This window comes from Narcine bancroftii, chromosome 5 (assembly GCF_036971445.1).
Source record: "Narcine bancroftii isolate sNarBan1 chromosome 5, sNarBan1.hap1, whole genome shotgun sequence".
In the NCBI taxonomy this organism is placed as follows: domain Eukaryota; kingdom Metazoa; phylum Chordata; class Chondrichthyes; order Torpediniformes; family Narcinidae; genus Narcine; species Narcine bancroftii.
Genome location: NC_091473.1, coordinates 71919259 through 71939458, shown reverse-complemented (window position 1 = coordinate 71939458; position 20200 = coordinate 71919259). Strand labels below are relative to the sequence as shown.

General features: G+C 45.0%; 1 long non-coding RNA gene across 1 annotated transcript; it reads right to left on the bottom strand.

Moving 5' to 3' along the window:
- Positions 1-1890: 1890 nt before the first annotated feature.
- LOC138762717 (uncharacterized) lies at positions 1891-5837 on the bottom strand. Its single transcript, XR_011357076.1, has 2 exons — positions 5758-5837; positions 1891-2068 (listed from the first exon to the last, which is right to left on the bottom strand). It is a non-coding gene; the product is annotated as an uncharacterized lncRNA (long non-coding RNA).
- Positions 5838-20200: the final 14363 nt, after the last annotated feature.

Below are 20200 nucleotides of genomic sequence, written 5' to 3'. Positions count from 1 at the left end.
TACTCTCAAAATTTCACCCTTGAAGGTTCTCCACTTATCTCGCACATCCTTGACCAAAAACAATCTATCCCAATCCATACATTTTAGGTTCTTTCTCATTTCCTCACAATTGTCCTTTCTCCAGTTTAGAATCTCATCACAAGGTCCTTCTATCCTTCTCCATAATTAACATGAAACTAATGGCATTATGAACACTGGTCCCAAAATGTTCCCTGCCCATACTCTGTCACCTGTGCTATCTTATTCCCTAAAAGGAGCTCCAGTATTGCACCCTCTCTAGTTGGTACCTCTATATATTGATTTAGAAAACTTTCCTGAACACATTTGACAAACTCTAAGCCATACAGCTCTTTTACAGTATGGGAGTACTAGTCAATATGTGAAAAGTCTGCTATCTCTACAGATTTGTTCCTCCAATTCTCATTAACTATTGGGTGGTCTATAATACAACATCATGAGTGTGGTCATAAGTTTCCGGTTCCTCAGCTCCACCCATATAGTCTCAGTAATCAGGGTGACAGATTTAAGATTACTAGGCAGGGAGACTTCTCAAGGACATCAAGCATGAGAGTTATCAAAAATGTGGCTTCGGGTTATTAAGATTAAAGCAAATTTTGTCAGTTTAACTGCAATCATTTGTAGTAATCATGGAAGACACACCTGAGGCCTCTTTCTAAAATGTGCAGCCGAGTATCATGAGAGACTGTGTCCCACAGGGTGAAATCAAGACAATTCTGGGAAAAGAAACACCCTTCACTTCCAATTGTGGATGGAACAGTTTGAAATGAATCCCTTGATATGTGTATGGGGGGGGGGGGGGGGGGGGTGCTAAATGACACAAGTATTTGTCAACATCAGCTTTACATTTTGATTGTTATTAGAGATGATGTAATTTTTCTGTGCTGTACACCAAGAAAGTATTCGATTCACTTTCACATAAACACATAAAATGAATTCCTGTTCAGAGAAACTAAACAAGGCATTTAGTGACGAATCCTAACCTTGTGCAGCACACAAAAGTGCTGGAGACACTCAGAAGATCACGCAGCACCCATAGGAAGTAAAAGGCCGTCAAAGGCCCATCATCAGGAATTCCTAACGAACGCTTCAGGCTGAAATTCACATTGCCTTTTATATTCCTCTAGCACTTTTGTGTACCTCGCTGGATTCCAGCATCTGCCCATTTTCTTGTTTACCTTTAGAATCCTAGCCATTTCTTTCTGCTTCCTCCAGCTTTGCTGGACTCACTTCCCTGCTGGATTCAGTTTCTTGCTGCTAATGATGAGAAACATGCTTGGGAGACATGCAGGAGACATCTCCACAGGAACATAAGAGTGGCAGAGAGGATCTCTGGAGTTTCCCTCTCCATCCATCGATGTGATCCACTGGAATCTGAAGAGGGCACCCAAAATCATTGAGGACCCCTTCCACCCCACACACAGCATCGTTCAACTGCTCCCATTGGGAGAGATGTCCAGGAGTATCAAAGCCAGCACCACCAGGCTGAGAAACAGATTCTTCCCATGGGCAGTGAAATTGCTGAACTGCTCACACACTGAACGGTGAGAAAGGAATTGCTTACACTAGCCATCTGAGACTTTAATAGTTAAAAAAAACCAATATTTATTTATTTACTTGTAAATATGAATACTGTCCTGTATATGTATTGTTTGTCTGTATATGTGTTATATCTGGTTGAGTGTCTGTGTTTTGGAACAAGGACTGGAGAACACTGCTTCATGGGATTGTACTTGTCCATTCAGATGGCAATAAACTTGACTTGACTTGACCTGAGGATACTGCAGATGATGGAATCTGAAGCTAAACACAGTCTGCTGGAGGAAGTCAGTGGGTCAAGCAGCATTAGTGGGAGGAAACAAATAATCGATGTTTCAGGTTCAAACCCTTTATTGAGAAACATGCTGGGTTTGCTATTACCAGTTGCTATTTCTGGACTTATCTACTTCACCGTTGTACAGTGGAATTCTCCTCTCCCGTGGAATATCCTCTTTCAGTGGCATTTTAATTATGAGTTGGTGACAGGCAGAACTCTCCATTGGCAGAGTGTCTGGAGAGAAAATGTTACAATGCCATTGCAAAGAATTGAACAATAACATTTTCCACTCCAATCCCCTGTCTTTTCTTACACAGTTTCCAGTTCCTTGCTCCTTTCTATCTATCTCTGCCAGTTGTTGGCAGAGGAAATCTGTGTTGCCAAAGCTGCAGCCAAGAGATGAAAGCAACTAACTCCTGTGTTTGATCAGCATTACTGATCACTTCACTGTGAGAGTGACTACTGCCAAAGGTTTAACTGAACCAGTTATGGCAACAGTGTTTATCAGACCAGTACAGAATCTGAACAATGCAGGATGAATGACCCATCTCTTGATCGCTCAAGTCAGGAGTGTGTTTGATTCTCTTGCCGGGCTGGATACAGTTACAACAGCCCTAATATACAGCAGCGTTGAGGGCTCTATATGATAGTACAAAATGCTATCACCAATGTATATATTTGTATATATTTACATATAGCGATAGTGCCTGGACAGCAACGGTCGCTACGTCCACAGCCTGCCGCCACCGCCGACTTCGTCCGGATCCCGTCACTGGAAGACACTGTCAACTCGCCTGCACCGCAAGTATCGCAGCCTCCACAGCTCGCCGCTGACTCCAGCCGAACACTGCTGCCTCTGCAACTCACAGCCGACATCACCGTGTGAGCGTAGCGCGCACCATGCCGAGGCCCCACGACGTTCCGCCCCTACTCCAGTGATGAAAGGATCCATCGGACGGCCCACCCAGCGACGAGTGACGTCATCATGCCAGCCTCCACAGTCGCCAACACAAGCAGCAGCCCCACTCCCTGTATGGGCTGTTGCATCAGTCACATTAAACCAGGACCAGCCACGCACCTAGCTAAGGCTATGGAAATAATTAAGGTGAACAGCCAATATACCAACTGTCTGTTTGATTCAGGTTCGACGGACAGCTTCATCCATCCAGACCTGGTCCAACAATGCACACTAGCATTTCACCCGACAGACCAGAAGATCTCGTTGGCCACAAGAGCCCACTCAGCGGGCATCAAGCAGTATTGTGTGGTGATCTTGAAAGTTCAGGGCATCAAATTTACAGGGTTTAAATTGCTGATCCTCTCCCAATTATGTGCACCTGTGTTGCTGGGGTTGGATTTCCAATGTCATTTTAAATCAGTGTCACTGCACTATGGGGGACCCACTCTCCACTCTCTGTCTGCCACCACTCCTCCCCGGAAACCTCCTGCAGTGACAGCCCACACCAGTCCCCGTGTCCCGACGCTCCACTTGCAGCCTCTCCACCCTCCGGGTCACTCCTCCAGCAGTCAAACTCACCCCTGGCTGGAAACCGATTGCCACTAAAAACAGGGAGTACAGCTTCAGGGACAGGAAATTTATTAAAAGTGAGCTGCACAGACTGCAGGACGAGGACATCATTGAGGCCAGTGAAGTCCCTGGAGGGCGCAGGTGGTAGTGGTGAAGAACGGGGAGAAGCTGAGGATGGTGGTTGACTACAGCCAAAGAGTCAACTGCTTCACGCTCTTGGATGCTTATCCTCTTCCGCGAATCACGGATGTGGTGAATCAGATTGCCCAGTACCATGTGTTTTCCACCATCGACCTCCGATCAACCTACCACCAGCTCCCGATCTGCATGGAAGATCGCCCTTTCACGGCCTTCGAAGTGAACAGGCGTTTATCAATTCCTCAGGGTCCCCTTCGGTGTCACAAATGGTGTCGTGGTCTTTCAGTGAGAGATGGACCGGATGGTACACCAGAATGGACTAAAAGCTACATTCCCGTATCTGGACAATGTCACCATCTGTGGCCACGACCCGCAGGACCATGACGCCAACCTTGAGAAATTCTTCCAAATGACGAAACAGCTGAACCTGACCTACAATTTCAAGAAATGTGTTTCCGGACCACTCGCCCTGCTATTCTAGATTGCGTGGTGGAAAAGCCGGACACCAACTGCATGTGCCCTCTCATGGACCTTCCACCACCCCAAACCCAGAAGGTACTCAAACGCTGCCTGGGTTCTTTTTCCTATTACACCCAATGGGTCCCACAGTACGCTGACAAGGTACGGCCACTCATTAAGTCCACTTCCTTCCCCCTGTCATTGGAAGCCAGAGCGGCCTTCGACTGTATCAAGTCAGACATTGCCGCGTCCACTCTGCATGCTATCGACGAATCCATACCCTTCCAGGTGGAGAGTGATGCGTCCAACTTTGCACTGGCAGCCACCTTAAACCAGGCCAGTAGGCCTGTTGCTTTCTTTTCTAGGACCGTCCAGGGCCCAGAAAGCCGACACTCCTCTGTTGAGAAGGAGGCCCAGGCCATTGTAGAGGCCATACATCGTTGGAGACACTACCTCGTTGGTAGGCGCTTTACACTGCTGATCGGCCAATGCGCAGTCTCATTTATGTTTAGCAGCAACCAGCGGGGTAAGATCAAAAATGACAAGATCGCCAGGTGGAGAATCGAACTCTCTAACGTCAACTACATCATTCTGTACTAGCCCGGCAAACTCAATGACCCGCCCAACACCCTTTCCCATGGGACATGTGCCAGTGTACAACTGGACAGCCTGCAGAGACTCCATGAGGAGCTCTGTCATCTGGGAGTCACCAGGTTCGCCCACTTTGTAAAGGTCCGCAACCTGCCCTATACGGTCGAGCCTGCCCAGGGACCAACTTCTTCCAGCCCGAGATGACCCATGTCATTAAAGGCACCCGGCCCTTTGAACATCTCAGTGTGGACTTCAAGGGGCCCCTATGGTTGACGAATCGTAACATTTACATTCTCACGGTGATCGACGAGTACTCCTGCTTCCCGTTTGCTCTCCCCTGCTCGGACATGACCGCCTCCTCAGTCATAGATGCACTGCACAGCATCTTCACCATTTTTGGGTACCCCAGTTATATCCATAATGACCGGGGGTCCTCGTTTATGAGTGCAGAGCTGAGGCAGTACCTTCTGAAGTGCAGTATTGCTTTGAGCAGCACCACTAGCTAAAGCCTGCACGGTAACGGGCAGGTCAAAAGGGAGAATGCCACCGCTTGGAAAGTGGTCACACTTTCCTTCCGGTCCAAAGGCCTCCCCACCACTCGCTAGCAGGACATCCTTCCAAACGCCCTACACTCCATCAGGTCTCTGTTATGCACTGCCACCAACGCTACCCCGCACAAACGTATATTCTCGTTCTCATGGAAGTCAGAATTGGGAACAACCACACCGGCTTGGCTGACAGTCCCTGGACCTGTCCTGCTGAGACTTCATGTCCGCTACACAAAAAATGACCCCCGAGTTGACCGGGTAACGCTGTTACATGCGAACCCGCACTATGCCTATAGAGAGTATCCAGACGTGCGGGAGGACACAGTCTCAGGAAGGGATCTGGCCCAAGCCGGGTCTAGCATTGTCATGTTCCAACCCTCCCCTAGGTTACATGCTGGGACAACGGGGCCAGCAACACCTCGCTGATGACAATGGCAGCAGATTGGAGCAGCTCACAGCCAAAAACGATGGAGGACTAGGATAAACTGCACCTGCATCCGGGGATCCCAGCGATGATACTCTGCCAGCTACCCTGATTCCGGAGCCACAGCGATCATCTTGGACAATCAGGCCCCTCAACTGTTACAGCCCATGAACACTGCATGCTACACCCCCTCCCCATTTTTTTTTCTTTTTCTCTTTCTTTCCCTTTTACTCACCCAGGGGTCAGTTCCTAAAGAAGGGGTGAATGTGATAGTACAGGATACTATCACCAATGTATATATTTACATATAGTAGTAGTGATTGGCTGAGAGCTGTAACCATGCCTGCTGGCATGTCACAAAGGGCTGCCCCTAACCAGACCCAGGTCAGTCTGGACTGATCGACCTCGATGTACTATGCTCCAGTCTTTTGCTAATAAAAGCCTTAGTTTGAGTCAACAAGTCTTTGAGTCATTTGACATGCCACATTCTACTACTTGACTTTATATCTACCATCTCTAACGTGAATAGACTGAGTTTGGTATATGATATCTTTACAAGTCACTGAAAAATTATTCCAGTAGTATCTCCTGCCAACAAATGCTGAGAACAAGGGCAACAATATATGGGATAGTACCAGTGCCAGCCCCAAGAGCCATCAGCTGGGGTAGCCTGGCAGCGCACAATAGATAATACTGCTGCTGCTCAGCTCCAATAGCCCGTGTTAAATCTTGATCTCCAGCACTGTCTGAGTTCAATTTGCACATGGCCACATGGGAGCCCCCACCCTCCCCCCTCCCCGATGCTCCTGTTTCTTCCCACATCTGAAAGATCTGCTCATAGTTTAATTGGATGCGATAATTTGCCCCTAGTGTAGGTGGCAGGGGAAACAGTGAAACTGAAGGGCATGAAGGAGGGAATAGGTTGTAAAGGAATGAATGGGGGAGTGGAACTGATAAGAAAGCTGTGAGAGCCAATATAGGCTTACGGGGCAGAATGGTTTCTTCCCATACTGTAGAGAAAAATGCAATAATGTCTCTGCAATAACCAGAACAGTATCTATCCACATCCTGAGAGCAATAAAAACACAGAGGACAAGATAAAAAGATAGCTCTGTAATGATTGATAACTGACCATCAAGCTGTTTTTAAATAGCAGGCTAACCGTTCATTGGTAAGCCCTGGATGAACTATGAAATACAGAACCTGCTGAGAACCAGATCACAGGCATTTAAGTCTACCATTTTGGATACTTTTGGGGGAGATGACGTACCAGAGACAAGCCACACGATAGGTCTCTGGCACTGAGCCTGGTTCTGTGGCAAAGAAGGAAAGGGAGAAGAAGAGATGAGCTATAGTGATAGGGAATTCCATAGTTAGGGGGACAGATAAGAGGTTCTGTAGAAGAGATCAAGTATCAAGGATGTTAAGTTGCCTCCCTGGTGCCAGGGTTTGAGATATCTCAGATCAAGTTCATAGCATTCTCAGGAGGGAGGATGAGCAGCTAGATGTCGTGGTCCATATAGGGAACAATGACATGAGTAGGAAACGTGAGGAGGTCCTGCAAGGAGAGTTCAGGTACTTAGGGACTAGATTGAAGGACAGGTCCTCCAGGGTAGTGATCTCAGGACTGCTACCTCTACCATGTGCTAGTGATGTTAGAAATAGGAGGATAATGCAGCTTAACACATGGCTAAAGACCTGGCGCAGGTGGAAGAGCTTCAGGTTTCTGGATCATGGAGCTCTTTACCAGGGAAGCTGAGACCTGTTCTGAAGGGACAGTATGCATCTCAAATGGAGGGAGACTAATATCCTGCGAGAAGGTTCCCTAGTGTTGCTCTGCTGCGTTTAAACTAGATTTGTGGGGGATGGGAACCAGAGTGCCAGAGCAGATAGAGGAGTGGAAGAGGGAAAAGGTGATATGAAAATTACAGGCACAGTTAGAAGTCAGCAGGTCATATGAGGGGAATTTTCTAAAGTGAATCTATTTCAATACAAGGAATATTGGAGGAAAGTCAGACGAGCTTAGAATGTGGATTGGCACGTGGAATTATGACTGTGACTATTAGTGAAACTTGGTTGCAGGAGGGGCATGACTGACAGCTCAATATTCTGAGCTTCTGTTGCTTTAGATGTGATAGAATATGGGGGGGGGGTGGGGAGAGGAAATAAAAGAGGGAGGAAGGGCATTTCTCATCAAGGAAATCACAGCTATGCTCAAGTAGGACAGAGCAGAGGGCTCGTCTACTGAGGCTATATGGGTGGAGCTGAAGAACAGGAAGGGTATGACCAAACTCTTGGAGTGGTATTATAGTCCGCCCAATAGTCAGCGAGAATTGGAAGAGCAAATCTATAAAGAAATAGCTGACAGCTGCAGAAAAGGTAAGGTTATGATAGTAAGAGATTTTAATTTTTGACAAATTGACTGAGACTCCCATACTGTAAATGAGCTGGATGGCTTGGAGCTTGTCAAATGTGTTCAGGCAAGTTTTCTAAATCAGTAAATAGAGGTACCAACTAGAGAGAGTGCAATACTGGATCTCCTATTAGGGAACGAGACAGGACAGTTGATAGAAGTATGTGTAGGGGAATATTTTGGGTCCAGCGATCTTAATGCCATTAGTTTCAAGTTTTTAAGAAGGTTAGGTCTGGGCCTTGGGTTGAGATTCTAAATTGGAGAAAGGACAATTGAAAATGAGAAAGAATCTAGAATGCATGGCTTGGGATAATTTTTTTTTCAGTCAAGAAGTGAAGATGTTCAACATTTGAAATTTTTGGGATACAGTGTTTATATATTCCTGTCAGGAATAAATGCAAATTTAGCAGGCATAGGAAACTTTCATTCTTGGGAGATATTGGGGATCTGGTTCAAATGAAGCAAGAGGTGTATAGCAGTTATAGGCAACATGGAGCAAATGAGGTATTGAGGAGTATAAAAAATGCAAGGGAAACCTCAAGAAAAAGTCAGGAAGGGTAAAAGAAGACATGAGTTTGCTTTGGCAGACAATGTGAAGGAAACTTCTACAGGTATATTAAGAGCAAAAGGATAGTAAGGGACAAAATTGGTCCCCTTGAAGATCAAAATGGTTGGCTTTGTATGGAGCCAAAAGAGATCGGGGAGGTCTTAAATGTTTTTTTTCATCATGATTCATGCAGGAAACAGGCAGAGAATCATGGGAAGTAAGAAAAACAAGCAGTGAACCCATCGAACCTGTACAGATTAAAGAGGAGAAAGTGCTTGCTGTCTTAAAGCAAATAAGGGTGGATACATTTGCAGGAGCTGACAAGATATTCCCTCTGACCTTGAAGGAGGTGAATATAGAAATTGCAGGAGCTCTTGCATAAATATTTGGAATGTCCTTAACCATGGGTGTGGTGCCCAAGGATTTAAGGTTAGCTCATGTTGTTCCGTTGTTTAAAAATAGGGCTCCAAAAGTAACCCTGGAAATTAAAGACCAGTAAGCTTTATGTCAGTAGTAGATAAATCATGGTCTTCCAGGAGATTGGATATACAATTATTTGAATAGCCAGAAATTTATTAGGGATAGTAAACAAGATTTTGTGCATGGTAGGTCGTGTTTAAGCAATCTTATAGTTTTTTGAGGAGGTTACCTGGAAAGTTGATGAAGGAAAGGCTGTGGAAAAGGCATTTACAATGTCCCGCATGGGAGGTTGGTCAGGATGTTCAAACGCTATATATTCATGGTGAAGTAGTGAACGGGATTAGAAAATGGCTGGATGGGAGAAGCCAGGGAATAGTGGTGGATGACTGCTTCCTAGACTGGGGGCCTGTGCCTCAGGGATTGGTACTGGGACCATTGTTGTTTGTTATCTCTATCAATGATCTGAATGATAAAGTGGTAAATTGGAACAGCAAGTTTTAAGATGACACTACGATTGGAGGTGTTGTGGACAGTCAAGAAGGTTTTCAAAGCTTTAGATGAATCTGGACCAGCTGGGAAAATGAGCTGAAAAATGGCAGGTGGAATTTAATGCAGACAATTGTGAAGGATTGAATTTTGGAAGGACAAACCAAGGAAGTATGTACATGGTAGGGCACTGAGGAGTGCAGTAGAACAGAAGGACCTGGAAATACAGGTACATACTGTAAATATTCGAGTATAATGAGAAAAAATTTCCCCTTTTTTCCCCTCAAAAATAGGGGGGGTCGCATTATACACAAGATTTAAAATTTTTTTTAAATTTCTGCAACTCGCAACTCGGGCCAGAGAGACAGCAGCATAACTCTGGAGGCCGGGCAGGTAGGCGGGTGAGCAGAGAGATGCCAGCGCAACTCAGGCAGGCGGACAGGTGAGTGGAGAGATGTCAACGCGACTCAGGTGGGTGAGGGGAGGGGGTTCATGAGAGACGCCAGCGTGACCCAGGTGGGTGAGGGGAGGGGGGTTCGTGAGAGATGGCAGTGTGACTCTGGCAGGCAAAGGGAGGTGGGGTTGTATTATACATAGGGGTAAAAATTTTCCCCCTTTTTCCTCTAAAAAATGGGGGGTGTCACATTATACAAGGAATGCATTATACACAAATATTTACAGTAATTCCCTGAAAGTGGTGTCATAGGTGGATAGGGTTGTAAAGAGACCCTTTAGCAAATTTGCCTTCATAAATCAAAGTATTGAGTATAGGAGCTGGGATGTTATGGTAAAGTTGCATAAAACATTGGTGAGGTCAAATTTCAAGTATTGTAAGCAGTTTTGGTCACCTAAATACAGGAAAGATATCAATAAGATAGAAAGAGTGCAGAGAAGATTTACTAGGATGTTGCCTGGACTTCAGGAACTGAGTTGCAGGGGAATGTTATACAGATTAGAACTTTATTCCCTGGAGCGTAGAATAATGGGTGGAAATTTGATGGGGTATTTATAATTATGAGAGGGATAGGCATTTTCTACTGAGGGAAGGTGAGATGCAAACCAAAGGACATGGGTTAAGAGTGAAAGGGGAGAAGTTTAGAGGGAATATGAGGGGGAACTTCACACAGAGAGTGGTGGGAAGGTGGAAGGAATTTTCAGCTGAAGTGGTGAATGTGGGCTCAATTTTAACATTTAAGAAGAATTTGGACAGGTACATGGATGGGAGAGGTATGGATGGCTATGGACTATGTGCAGGTCAGTGGAACTAAGCAAAAAAAAAGGTTGGCACAAAGTAGAAGGACCAAAGAGGCTGTTTCTATGCTGTAGTATTCTATGGTTTTATGGTTCTAAGAAAGCACATCAGTGCCTCTACTTCCTCAGGAGTTTGAGGAGGTTCAGTATGACATCAGAAACCTTGGCAAACCTCTACAGATGTATATGAGGTCAACAATACCTCTGAGTGGAAAGCCCTGCAAAAGGAAATAGCCACAGCCTAGTAGATCAAAGGTAAAATTCAACCCACCTTCGAGAAAATCAGCATGGAATGCTGCTGTTGGAGAGCAGCAGAAATCATCAAGGATTCACATCACCCAGGGCATGCTCCTTCTTAACTGCTGCCATCAGGAAAGAGGTTTAGGTGCCACAAGACATGTACCACCAGGTTCAGGAACAGTTGCCACCCCTCTACCATCAGATTCCCAAATAACATATTCAAACAGAGTCTTATTAAACTTCTCTTACTTTGCACATTATTTATTACTAAATATTCATTTTTTTAATGTTTTGCAGTGTTTGTTTAAATTTCTCTCTTTTGCATGCATATCTTTCTTCTTGTGACCAGTTTACAGGTACTGATAAGTAGAAATTCTGCCTCACCTACAGGAAAAAGAATCTCAGGGTTGTATGTGATGCCATCCATGTACTCTGACAATACATTTGAACTCTGAACATGAACTTTGATACCGAATACAAGTCAAGAAAGTGGCAGGTGGAATGCAATCCTAATGTTCTACTCGTCAGCAATAATTTAACCTCTCACTAGATTAGGTGGCACAGTGAGACAGAAAGTAGAGCTGTCCAGTTGTCAGGACCAACAAATCAGTGTGACCAAGCATACATCTGATTTGTGGTTGGTGCGATTAGTACTGTTCCTCTGATCACATAGGTTTCTTCTGGGTTCTCTGATATCTTCCCACAACTCCAAAACATACAGGTTTAGAGGTTTTTTTTTAAATTTTATATAATTTAAAATACAAAATTACATATAAAAAACAGTATTACAGTTCATTGTCGGTAAAGTACATAGTAATAAACTAATAATCTACCCCTCCTGCCCTCCCTACCACCCAACTGCACAAAAAAAATCCACCCTCCCCGACCCCCCAATAATAACGGAGCCTCTTACATACGTCAGTTATTTACATACCATAGTGTGTGCCTTTTTAAAAAAAAACTAATTAAAATACATTCAAATCTATATGTTTTAAATACGGATTCCACACTTTAGTCAAAGAAATAATTATTATGTAAATTATATGTTATTTTTTCTAAATAAATACATGATTTCAACTCATTATGCTATTTTTGAATATTTAACTCTACATCATCTTTCCATGTTACCGCCATACATTTTCTAGCCCCTAATAGAACCAAGTGAATGAATGCAATTTGAAATTTATCCAATTTTAAACCCACTTTTAAATTTGTCATATACCCCAATAAAAAAAAGTAATGGATCAAACAATAATTCATTGTTGTACAAATGTTCCAAAAATTCCCTAATCTTCATCCAAAAGGTTTTCACCTATCATAAGACCAAACCGAGTATAGAAACGTCCCTCTCTGTATTCCACACCAAAAACACATATCTGATTCCCTAAAACCATATTGTTTCAATTTCTCTGGTGTCAAATATAGTTGATGCAAAAAGTTATAGTTAATTACACTATATCTCACATTAATCAATCTAGTTACATCCTCATCACACATCCTCATCCAGTCTTCCTCCGAAACAGAAAGCTATAACTCTTTCTCCCATTTATCCTTTATTTTAAATATGTCGAGTTTACCCATATTCTCTTGTAATAATGCATACATTTCTGACATAAATCCTTTTTGTGAACTTTCTGTTATAAACTTCTCAAACCTAGTCAAATTCAGAAGCTTTAACTCCTTCCCAAATTATTCTTTATCAAAGCACGTACTAGATAATAAGCAAATAATGAGTTTGCCGATATCCCAAATTTGTCTTGAAGTTTAATAAAAGAGAGAAAAACACCCTTCTCAAGACAGTCTCCTACTGTTCTAATACCCTTCCATTTCCAATTTTTAAAAATATTAACTATCCATAGAAAAAGAAATAATCCTATTCCGGTATAAAGGCGTCTGAGCAGTAATTTTACCTTTAGTTCCAATTATTTGGTCTCTCTTATACCAAATCTCCAATAAATGTTTAATTATAGGTACTTCATAAGTCTTTATAAGGTAAGGTTTCCATTTATAAATAAAATATTTAACATTACCCTCTGTGAAAATTCAATTATAGCCCATGATGTAGATTGATCAGTGTCTGACACTCAATTAAGAAGTTTCAATTGTGCTGTTTCATAATAATTCTGAAAATTTGGTCACTGCAATCCTCCTCATGTGTATTTCCAAGTCAACTTTTATAAAGGAACTCCATAAAAACAACCGAACTGAAGCATTCAATTCCTTAAAAAAAGCCTTTGGTAAAGAGCAAGGAACAGATTGAAAAAGATATTGTATACGAGGAAATATATTCATTTTGATACAGTTCACCCGTCCCATTAAAGTCAAGGGTGGATCTTTCCACCTACTCAAATCTGCCTTAATTTTCTTCAATAATGGTATACAATTCAACTGATACAAATGCTGATAATCCACATTTACCATCACCCCCAACAAGTTTAGAGGTTAATTGGTCACAGTAAACAGCCCCGAGTGTGTGGAAGAATTGATGGAAATGTGGGGGAAAAAGGTGATGGAAAAATTAAGAAGGAAAGAAGATTGTTCTGAGCCAGCATGGACCCAGTGGGATGGATTGCCTTCTACTGGGTCTTAGGTAATTTTAAATAATAGGTAAAAAGGGAGGATATTTGGAGCTTGATTTTTTTTTTTGTTGCACTTCCCAATGTTTCATAAACTGAAGAAATAACCATGGTATAACTGTGACCATGATAAAGGGTTTACATTTTAATTTCAGAATACTGCATTTCACTGATCATCCAATCCCAATTTTCTGTTCGGTAGGGTGGTGAAAAAACCAGGAGAGTAAAAGCACAGGCAGAAATGGGATGAATTATGTCATTGTGCACAATTATCTGGTAGGAAATGAAAATTTTGTTAGATTTGTTCAATGTGTGGTTGTTACTCCCTGGCCAGAATGTTGTGAATAGTCTCCAGCAGCGCTGCAATTTATTCCTGCGTGAAACCGGAGCAGACTGCAATGTGTGCTCACTTCAGCCCTCCAACAGGCTTGGATAAAGTAGCAGCACAAACAAAGGAATCCAGTGAATCCTTCAAAGGAGTAGAATTAGGGTCAGCCTTTAATACCACATCTTAACAGGTGGCAATGGTGCAGCACAGAAATTCCTCTTAAATCAAGGGAATTACGTTTATAAATCATTGAATAGCCTCACTTTGTACCAAGCAGTATCAGTGCACACAATGTATCACATCATCTGCTTACTGGATTGCTATTTTGGTTTAACTGCACTTATAGAAATCAAATAACTCTAAAAGTTGATGTATTTAATTGACTGCTGGTTTCTCAATGACTATAATCACCAATTTTGCTGAATTCTAATGAAAACTGAGAACCAATTATTGAAGAAATTAACGAAAATAAGACAAATGTGTCATGTTCCAAAGATGCTGGACAGGAGTCAAGGTACTGAGGTGAAAAGATGAATGGATGGTAGCCCATGCAGGAGTCACTAGCAACAGTATCCCAGGAAACTCTAGTGCAGTGCTGTGAGAGGTAAAAGCATACAAATACTGGAGGAACTCAGCTGGTCTTGATGTGTCCATTGGAGGTAAAGATATATAGCAATTATGTCAGACCTGATCCCCTCCTCCAAGCTATGAGCAAAAAGCAGGCAGGCACCTGAATAAAAAAGGCTGGTGAGAAAGCATGAAAGAATAGGGGGAGGAGCACAGGCCAACAGACACATTGTAATAATTGGACATGATTAGGAAGATAAGAGGGTGGTGGCTCAGTGAATGAAGAGCTGCAGGAAAGGAGACAGAGGGAAAGGGAAAGAGAGAGAGATAGAGAGAGAGACAGAGCTAGAAGAAATGAGAAATACGGATGGGAGTGGCGGGATAGTATTAACAGAAACTGGAGAAGTCAATGTTAATGCCATTTGGTTGGAGGGTACAAAGACAGAATATGAGTTGTTGTTCCTTCACTTTGTGGCTGGTCTCTGTCTGGCAGTGCATGAGACGGTGGACAGACATGTCAGCAAGGGAATTGAAATGAGTGGCCACTGGGAGATCCCAGCTAATGAGGTGGATATAGCTAAGGTGCGGACCAAAGCAATCACCCTGTCTGCATCCAGTCTCTCCGATGTAGAGGAGACCACAACAGAAGCATTGTAGATGACCCCTGCAGATTCATAAGTGAATTGTGGCTTCGCTTAGAAGATATTTGTTCACAACTTCAAGAAGGGTTCTGGCCCAAAATGTTGGTTCTATTTTTTTTTGTGTCCAATCTATGTTGTGAGACATGCTGAGATCCTCCAGCATTTTTGTGTTTTTACTACAATCTCAGTGTCTGCAGATTTTCATGTTTCACCTCATTATGATTTGGAGAACTCTGATAAAGCTTTATATAAACACAAAATCCTCTTTCCCTCACAAAATGTCTATTTCTGACCAATAATTTTGACCTTATTTGAATTTATGGAGATATAGGGCTGGGATAGGCTTCAAGGCAAATGGTTCTGTAGAGCTGAAATGAGGGGACAGTTCAGTCCTGAATTCCACACCTGCCCAACATAGTGTGGATGTCAGAAATGGTACACCCAATCCTCAATTCTGTACAAGTCCAATGGTACAGCGCAGACATCCAGAGCTAAGGGGCCAAATGCACTTCACACTCAACCCCTCGACTTTACTTTAGCAGTGGGTGACACATGTGAATTAGGTTTTGGTGTTAATACCTTGATTACAAAGGTAAATGCCTTCTTTTTCCCCCTGTAATTTACACTGGACAATATTTTTTTTTAAAAGGTTTGCTTCCTGAAAAAAATAATTGGGGACTCTGGTAGACAACTTCAAACTGGACAGAAAGATAATTTTCGACTTGCTATGTAGGAAGTTTGAGAAACATTAAATTAACTTCAATTAATCGCATAATGATGCTGACACATTGCATTAGTTCGACTGACCTAAAAATGTTTTCCCACTGATTTTCGTTTGACCTCAGCATCTGATGCCTCTTGTGTGTCAGTGTCCAGCAATAGTCGGCCACCACTGATGGATTCTTATTACTCTGATGCCACCTTTTCCATGGTCGAAATGTCCGATGAAAATCTTTCACCATGTTAATCACTGGCTGCACCAAGATCAGTAGGGAAGAAGTCCAAGTGCGAACCACTTCATGGTTTTGAATGCTTGAAGTAGACTTAAAATATGACAGGAAATCACAAAAATAAGTTTTATCTTCTGGACAGTTCGACCCAGCATGTGGTTCGACCAGGCGGAGGCTCAGTTCCAGATTTGGGGCATCACAGCAGAGATCACCCGGAACTACCATGTGGTCAGCGCCCTGGATCCACAGACTGCAGACAGAGTGGAGAATTTATTCACAGGCCACCACTGGAAGGCACTTACACTGCCTTCAAAGAGCTATTAACCGAGACATTCGGACTCTTGCTTCGAGAGCAAGGAGCACGTTTGCTCCACCTGGATGGGCTTAGGCACAGATCTCCGTCAGCACTCATCAACGAGATGCTGGCCCTACTGGGAGATGAGCAGCCCGGCATCATGTTCCAGCAGGCGTTCCTGGAACAGATGCCTGAAGACATCCAACTGCTCCTGGCGGATGTGGATTTCATTGACCCCCAGAAAGTCACTGCGCAGGCAGACATTCTGTGGAAACAGAAATAGAAATGCTCGGCTACCATGGGGCTCGTAAAGAAGTCCCACGATCAGACCAGAGCAGTCCCAAGCAAGGAACAACAGACGAGAGGCAGGAGCGAGTCCAGCGACAGATGGTGCTTCTACCACTAGAAATGGGGCACCGGGGCCTGCCGATGCCAGTCCCCTGTGAGTTCCAGGGAAATGACAAGGCCAGCCGTAACTGATGGCCATGATGGCTGGCCACCAAGAGAGCCTCCTGTACATCTGGGACCGCTTGTCAGGCAGATGCTTCCTGGTGGATACAGGAGCAAAGGTCAGCATGATAACCCAGCAGGGTTGGACACTAGGCACAGGCTTGTAGGACCCACATTGAAGGCTGCCAAGAACAGCAGTATATGGATCTATGGCACTCGTAGGGCCGAGCTGCAGTTTGGGTGTTCACGCTGGCCTCAGTGGAACAACCACTTCTCAGAGCGGATTTCCTGTGAGCCCACAGCCTCCTAGTGGACCTTAAGGGTAAGCGACTCATCCACACTGAGACCTACCAGACCATCGCACTGAGGGGCGCTAGGTTTCCAGCAATGCACCTGGACTCCATCCACAGCTCAGAGGATGAGTTCTCCAAGGTGCTAGTGAGATTCCCGGCAATCCTTTCCCCTCAGTTCACAGCAGAAATGCCTCGACACGGCCTCAGACATCACATCCTGACCAAGGGCCCACCTCTCCATGCAAGGGCGTCGACTTCCTCAGAGATGCTCTGACTGCCGAAGGAGGAGTTCCGCAAGCTAGAGGAATTGAATGTTGTTCGACGGTCAGACAGTCCATGGGCCTCGCCCCTGCACATGGTGCCTAAAGCAACTGGGGGCTGGAGACCATGTGGCGACTATTGCCGGCTCAACGAAGCCACCACCCTGGACCATTACCCTGTGCCACACATCCAGGATTTTGTGGCAAACTTGCACAGGGTAACAATATTCTCAAAAGTGGACCTCGTGCGAGGATATCACCAGATCACGGTGCATCCTGATGACATCCCTAAGACGGCCATCATCACTCCATTTGGGCTGTTCGAGTTCCTGAGGATGCCATTCGGGCTCAAAAATATGGCACAGACATTCCAGTGACTGATTGACGCAGTGGGCCGAAACTTGGACAGCACTTTTATCTATCCTTGTGGCAAGTAGAACCAGATAGGAACACCTTCAGCACCTCCAAAATCTCTGTAGTCATCTGCAGGAGTTCAGCCTCACCATAAACCTGGCCAAATCCCAGTTTGGCCTGGACACCATCGACTTCCTGGAAGACAGGGCCACACCACTGCCTGACTAGGTAGAGGACATCTGCAGTTTCCCAAAGCCTAGTACAACCAAAGGCCTGCAGGAGTTTGTGGAGATGATAAACTTTTATCGCATGTTTATCCCAGCAGCTGCCCAAGTGATGTGCCCTCTGTTCATCCTAATGCCCAGCAAGGAGCAAGACCTGACCTTGGATGATGAATCCACAGGTGCTTTTGTGGAAACCAAAGAAGCCCTGGCCAAAGTTGCACTCCTGACCCACCCCAGGCCAGATGCACCCACGGCCCTCACAGTCGATACCTCAGGAACAGCAATTGGTGGAATCCTGGAGCAGCAGATAGAAGGAAGTTGGTACCCACTAGCTTTCCTCAGCAAACATCTCCGGCCATCAGTGTTTTAGATAGAGAGCTGCTGGTGCTGTACTTAGCCATCCGCCACTTCCGGTACTTTCTTGAGGGAAGGGCTTCACAGCCCACAAACCACTGACTGTCGCCCTGGCTAAAATCTCTGATCCCTGGTAGCCCGCCAACAGAGACACTTGTCTCTGAGTATACCACCAATGTCAAGCACATCTCAGGCAAAGTCAACGTGGTTGCGGACGCCTTGTCAAGACACAGCATCCACTCCCTGATCAACGGTCTGGACTTCACAGCACTGGTAGAGGTACAGCAGCAGGATGACAAGATCCCGCAGTACAGGACCACTGTCACAGGCCTTCGGCTTCAGGACATTCCAGTCAGTACAGGTACTACCACCCTCCTGTGCGACGTGGCCACCGAGCAGGTTTGACCTATTGTCCCAACGGCATGGATGCAACGAGTTTTTGACTCCATCCATGGGCTGGCACACCCATCCATCAGGACTACGATCCGGCTGGTGGCCAGTGAGTACGTGTGGTATGGATTGCAGAAACAAGTCTGGGGGTGTGCCCAGGCATGTACACAGTGGCAATCAGCCAAAGTGCAGCGACACACCAAGGTCCCCCCACAGCCTTTCGACCCAACCGAACGCAGGTTTGACCACATTCACGTGAACATAGTGGGACCCTTGCCAGTCTCTCAGAGTTTCTGTTACTTGTTCACAGTGGTCGACCACTTCACACAGTGGCCAGAAGCAATCCCCCTGGCTGACACATCCACCAGGTCCTGTGCCAAAGCACCCCTCTCATCCTGGATTGCAAGATTCGGACTGCCACAGCACATCACTTCTGACTGAGGCACACAGTTCACCTCCAATTTGTGGACCGACATTGCCAACCTGTGGGGTGCTCAGCTACACCATATGACAGCATACCACTCGCAAGCCAACGGCATGGTGGAGCATTTCCACAGGCACCTCAAGTCCACCCTCATGACCAGACTCAAGGGCCCCAACTGGGTGGATGGCACTACTGGGCATCCGAACAGCGCCAAAAGAAGACCTCCACACATCCTCCACTGAACTTATCTACAGAGCCCCACTCATGGTTCCCAGGGATTTCATTCCAAAGGCCAGAGGACAGCAGAAGGAGGCAACTACCTTCCTGGACAGGCTGCACGAAAAGTTCAGTAACCTGGCTCCGATCCCACCCTCCTGACACGTACAAGCCAAATCCAACATCCCCAAAGAACTCAAGGACTGTAAGTACGTGTTTGTATGCAGAGGACTCCACCGTTCACCACTGCAGAAGCCATACCAAGGTCCCTTTCACATAATCCGGAACAATGGAGCCACCTTCAAGCTGGACATCGGTGGTAAACCAAAGGTCTTCACTACAGATAGATTCAAGCCTGTCCACACAGACCCATCAGAACCCGTGGAGACACCAACACCTCAACGCAGAGGCAGACCACAAAAGAATTTGGGGACTATACCTACGGACACTATAGACTGTAATGCCGGTTCTGGGGGGTCGGGTCATGTGGCGGCCCACAATTGCGGAGATCGGGCCGGCACATCATGCGGCAGCAAATGTGGACAGAGATCGCTAAAGCAACTCCCAGGACAACGAACCGGCGGGGGTAGAAGCTGGGGCAGCATCAGACAAACAGCCCTAAAATGGTTTTGGTCAAGCTGCCCAGCTAACTCAGCAGAAATAGGCTGGAAAGATGGGCATTCACATGCATGGATGTTTCCGGCCGCTATTGTTATTCACATGGCTGACTCAGTCAATCAGCCCAAAAAACGGCAGGTACTTGATCAGTATAAAAGCAAAGCAGTCTTTCCAATCCTAATAATGTGAGTGAGCTTTAACCTGCCACACTGTGTGTTTCTTTGTAGCGGTCGGCTACACTGTTAATTTTTTACTTCAAACCATGTGGTGCCACATAGTTAATTTACATTTGCTGAAGAAATTTGATTTAAGATAAATTGTTTTTGTTTTCTTTGGAAGATTAATGACCCTGCACCTCTGATTCTATGAGGAGCACCCACT